We start from the raw sequence: 6,000 nt of genomic DNA on the forward strand, positions 1-6,000 counted from the left end.
TCAAACCTGTGTTCCCTGCATTGGCAAGCGGATTCTTAACCACTGCGCCACCAGGGAAGCCCCTGAAAAATATTTTTGAAAAGATAATCCAGAACTAAGGCAATCAGTGTCTCTGCTTGCAAGATGTAAAGAAATGGGATATTCCCAAGGAGGATTCTCTCCCAACAGATATATGTGAATAAAATCACCAGTTTTCTAAATGCTGTAACAAATTTCTCTATCTACACGAGCTCGGAGTTAAAACTTGGGTTACATATACGGTAACTACCTCATTTATAAAATGGGATACTTCCAATTAACTCAATCTTAGACATAGCTCAATACCTCTTGTCAATTATATGCTTTAAGGTCAATTATTAGGCAATATTATTCCTTATATATCTTTGCATGTGCATACTCAAAAGAATGATAAAAAATACATATAAGATTTCCTGGTTCTCTGAGGAAAGTTACTCTAGCATAATACTTTATTAAAGGTATTTGAGAAATTGTTGCTTTCTTGATTTCCAAACATCCATTCCATCTTCTTTTGGGAATAGCACCTTAATATCCTTTAGGAAAATTATCTTTTTCCCCACTGGACCCAGTTTGATCTAAAGTGTCCTGTCCTCTCCTAGGCAAGGGACACCCATGTGATGCAAACCAGCCGGTTGGACTTTCCCTTGCTGGAATTTGAACTTCAAGGCAGCAGAGTGCCTTGAGGGGATAGTGGTTGCTACCTTGGCCCCTTAAGATTGACCATGTTCTACAACTTCCCTCTTACTCATGTGAGTAACCCAGTATCTCTCCAATCAGTTCTTTAAGTTAGTCAGAGTTAGTTTCTGTAGTTTGAAACAAACGAATCTTAATCACAAATGTGGGAGTTAAAGCTCAGAGTTTAGGTCAAGGGTCTTGTGAAGAATATATGTACACATACAATATACATATTTTTTTCTTTATTATATCTTTGAAAATGGAAAGTAGGACTGGTGGTAGCTTTATAATAATATAATCAGATCCAATATAATCAGATGAGTTAAACAATTCAAATGCTATGCTTGCAAGTCTGACAAAATATTACCTTGGATCACTGCACAGTACACTCAAATATATTTTAAAATGGAAAACTTCATAATAAAAATAAAATACAATTATTCATTTGAATTTCCTCCAAAATCTGACAAAGCTCCTTAAGAAAATATTTTAATGAAGCAACTTTGGGAAAAGTTCCAGTGAAATAAAACCACCAAAGCCCATGTCTAATTTCCTGATTTCTTTCATTGAGGTGCCTACTTGCATATAACTGATAATCTACATTTTAATAGGTTGTTAATAAATAAATCATAGGTAATAGAATTCCTTTGTGAAAGAACTATACCAAATGAGTTCTGCTTTAAAACTCAGTGAGATGGTGGTGTTACTTTCCAGCAAAGTTGAACTCTAGCATTATAAACTTCATATTATTCTGCAGCAAAATGTGAATTCAAATACAGGGCAGCTCCTCAATAAGAAGTTAAGGTAAAATTCCTGATGGCTTAAAACTCTCTTGTAAATCAATACATTTTTGGACATTTGGCCAATTCTACACATATCCTAACTCTCATCTTGATCAATGATCTATTTTGGATTATTATTTGTCATTGTCATTTTATTGGAAATTTCTTTTATTTGCATAAAACTGTACTGTGTGTGGCGTGATGCATGGGTGATACCAAAGAGAGGCAGTTCCTATTCTTTCTATTGTCTAAGGAAAAGTATTCTAGCAGCTGTGGGGAGAATGCATTGAAGCCAGGGGAGATTGAATCTCCTTTTAATTTCCAACCTATTCCTCAGTCTTTCAATGTCTCTAGAAGTATTATCTTCCTTCTATAAATCACAGGAGGCAATCAGTCAAATTTTGGCAATTTAAAGTGAGCAAACTATTATAATATTCAAATATTCTAGCAAAACTTTGTAAGTTTTTTAATCAAAATGTATTATTCCATTAATTAGCAAAATGTAGATCCATTTTCCCCAAAAGAATAACTAGCCTTTAATTTATTTTTTCTTTAATTTATTATTACTCCTAGTTCAATAGGTTCCAACAGTATGGCAGAAATCTATCTTTCCCATAAAACATTAAAGTTAATCCCAGGACATAGATTAATCACTAAGAAACTTTACAAAGTTAAAATGAATTTTTAAAATATAAGGAAGGGGTAGGCCAATGTTTCTGACATAAATTTATATTTATATTCGTAAATTTAATTTTTTTCCAGTTTGTCATATGTTTTTCAAAAGAAACTACCACTAACAATATTTAGCAAACTTTTAATTTACCTTTAGACATTAATTCTTGCTTCATTACCAAATTATTTAGTATCTATTTCCTTCACCCTCCACTGATTGCTTTCCAGTAAAATGAAAAAATCATCAGGTAAAAATAAGAGTTTTTTTCCCAATAGGAATAGTTGAGATAATTTAAGAGCTTTTATCTGAGATCTTCAAGAGATTCACTTCTATCAAATAAGAATGTAATGAATGAGTAAATTTTGTAGAAAATTTTGTAGAAAGAGCACGGGATTTGGAGTCAGGTACAGATTCTGGCCCTGATTGCACAGGTATGAACGTGAGCAAGTGTGCCTGATGTTAATAAACCTCAGTTCTCATAACTGAAAAATGACAAGAAAACAATCTCAGATTTTTGTAAAAAGTTAAATGATATCAAATATGTGATGTTTGGCAGTTGGGTGGTTTTCATCATATGTTAGCTCCCTTTGCTTACTGTGACGGTTAAAGAAATTTCTCTTGGGTAACATTTCCCAAAATGTGCTTGATAGGAGGAAAAATAGGAGCTGTGCAGGAAAGGATTTCCTCGTAAATGTAAGAAATGCTTTGTCCAACCCAGCTTTTACTGTAGGAGTTCTCAGATCTTTTCATGTGAAACTGCAAGTTACGAAACTCACTCTGTGAACTGTTCCCAACTTGTGGCGAATTTAAGTCATGTTGATAAAGATACCATAAATAGAATTAACACAAAAATCAGATGCCATCCAAAGATTATCTCTGCAAGACAAAAGCATAAAAAGTGATTATTCTCTGTTAAGTTTAGATATATTATGCTTATTAAAAGAGTGGCTCAAACACAGAAAGGGTTATCCTATCACATACCACTCAAAGACATAGGGTTAGCTTCAGTGGCTGGGACAGGCTAGAAGTACAGGAAAGGAAGTATAGCACACCCATAGGGTGGGTGGTATAGACCCAGATGAGGAAGACACAGCTGCAGATGACGGGAGGAATGGGTGGAATGTTCCAAGTCGATGGTGATAGACAGAGGGGCAGACCAACCTAGATGTAAGCCCCAGGAAAACCCAACAAGGAGTGATAACGATGTTCAATTTGAAAGCAACTGAAAATGGATCAAAGCATGCAAATTAAAAGAGCTCATCCTGATCCAGACAGAATGAACTAAAGACTATACAGACACATTCTGAAAAAACTATTTGTATTACAAAAATAATAATCCTAAACTTTAAAAAATTCTCATACAAGTTTCTAAACTAAAAAAATCAGTTGGTCTACAAAGGAACTGTAGAGGGAATACCAACCAATGCTGGACAACTTGACATACAAAGAGATAATGGAGCAGCACTTGTCATTTTTTTGGCATTATACTTTCATTTTTCGTTTATCTTTTCAATCATCTTTCAGGGGTATCCTTGTATAAATAATATGCAAAAATTAAATTACATTACATTTTATTATGGCTTTATAATGTCTTAATTTATGGTAAAGTGATTATAAATACCTTATTTCTTAGTAGTATATATTTGCATTTTAAAAAATACATTAAAGTGCTCCCATATCTAGGGTTAGTTAGAATGTAGCAATGGTACCATGCAAAGAGCCCGCCTCCCTGAGAGTTTATCTTTCTGTTTAAAAATCTGAAAGTTATTAGTTTCATTATATATAGGCCACAGTTCAAAGCCAAGGGCTACTTGGGCCAGAAATGCTTACTTTTAAAACCTAAGAGCATTTTACGTTTTGGCTATTACACAAAATTCTTTTCAAAATTTTTATTCTATCTTGCAGTTCTGAGGAATTTCAAGTTAAACTCAGATTCCAGTTTTCACATTTACCTTCTTTAGAAAAACAAATCATATCACTCAAGGAGAAGCTAAATCACAGGTGTGGATATGGGGTTAGCAATTTGCAGAATGAGGACTTTTTATGTTATAGCCTAGTTTGTAAGCATCCTTATGAAGCTGAACTTACATATGTCACTCTATGTAGAGACATTTTGGAGATCCGGCAATACTCCAGCTTCAGGCACACTCTTGATGTTCATGTCTGCAAGACAACTCCAATTTCCAAAAGACAATCAGATTGTCAATTAGTTTGAATAGAATATGCCTCCTAGTTCCTAATTAGATTATTTCAAAAACTGGAAGTACAGATACTCCAAAGATACACGTGAAGCTATTTGTTTAAGCAAAAAAGGAAATTAATGGCAAGAAACATATATGCCAGATGTTTTCCCTTTATAGATAATATGTAAAAACAATTTATATATGATATATATGTTAAATCTTATATATATATATATATATATAAAGTACAGAATTAAATAGTCTGATGGACAATAATCCAACAAAAAATTAACAATAAAAGAAAAACTAAACTTCTGATAAAAAGTTTTTTCTTCTGATGACTTTCTGAAAGTTCTTTTGTACCAATAAACATACCACCTGAGTGCATTTCAAATTCTTTATAAGCGAAGTCCAAATTGATTGCTAAGGACGTTACACTGCAGCTTGTAAAAGTTAGCAACAGTCATGCCAGTGTGGCATTTACATGTTCTTGGATTGAGGATTGCTAGAATAAGAAGCAGAACTCAGAGTGTGGGAAGCTTTAAAAAATTATTCTCCCATTCTCATCTAAACTGACCTCTTCACAATCTTCTGATATTACTAAGCTTTTGCAAGGGGAAGGAGGCAGTTGGCAGAAAGAGGAAAGGCTGAGGGCTTATTAGTGTAATGGAGAAAGGACGGCATCAAAGAACACCCATCATCTGACACTGCAGGAGCAAAACCAATCAGCTTCGCTTCACTGGGAACCACAGGAACGTTACAGCCAGACGTTCCTTTATACTTAAGTGTCAATGTTTGAAGCATTGAGGCCATCTTTGGTAAATTAGCAGCCACTACAAAACTATATTACGATTATCAACCAGGCCAGCAGAGAACACTTTTCTGAGAAAGGCCATCTGTTATGGCTCTTTATGGAATAAGAATCATCAAGTTCTTTTTTGGAGTCTCTGAATCTTCGCACACAGTTCACGGTCTAAGACATTTCTCTGTGTTCTTGACTAGCATCCTGTTAGCTTGTGCAGAAAGGGGCTGCCTCTCTTCCGCTGTACCGGCATTCACTGAAGTCACTGGGTTTTCTTTTTCCACTCTTCACAAACTTTCTTAAGCAAAAAGCTGCTTTTCTTTCTTCACTTTTTCATCCACTTGGAAATCACTGTCTTTGATTTTTGGAAGATAATTCTTGACTAAGAACCTTCCTCATACTGACCCAGCACCTGCAGTGTTGGACCACGTGGTCCTTCCTGACAGGGTCAGGGCTCTAATCCTAAACCTTCCACGTGGTTGAGAGCAGCTCTCTGAGCCAGATGGCTCCCAAAAGTCAGAGAGGATCCTCAGAAAGTACTTGCCAAAATCTTATACCATGTGCCAATGCTCCTGTACATAAATCTACAATAACTATGCATCTATAATATCTATATAGCTATAATGTATCTTTAAAATGTTTTTGTTTAGAAGTTACGTTGTAGCTGAAGAGTTTATTCTAGATGGATTGAGGGGTAAAAAGGAAAATATAAAATCTTAAAAGAAAGACATAACTGAAAACATCTTATAGGGGTGTGCTTAGAGTAGGGAGCGTGAAGAAATGGCTCATCTGTTTACAACACACTTGACAGGAATCTGGGCTCACTGTGACAAGGGGCACAAAATACCCAACAAATACCCAACACAC

At 34.9% G+C, this 6,000-nt stretch overlaps 1 pseudogene; it reads left to right on the forward strand.

Moving 5' to 3' along the window:
* Positions 1 to 5,882: 5,882 nt before the first annotated feature.
* Positions 5,883 to 6,000, forward strand: LOC133092830 (small nucleolar RNA SNORA11; annotated as a pseudogene).

Source organism: Eubalaena glacialis, chromosome 5, assembly GCF_028564815.1.
Source record: "Eubalaena glacialis isolate mEubGla1 chromosome 5, mEubGla1.1.hap2.+ XY, whole genome shotgun sequence".
Taxonomy (NCBI): domain Eukaryota; kingdom Metazoa; phylum Chordata; class Mammalia; order Artiodactyla; family Balaenidae; genus Eubalaena; species Eubalaena glacialis.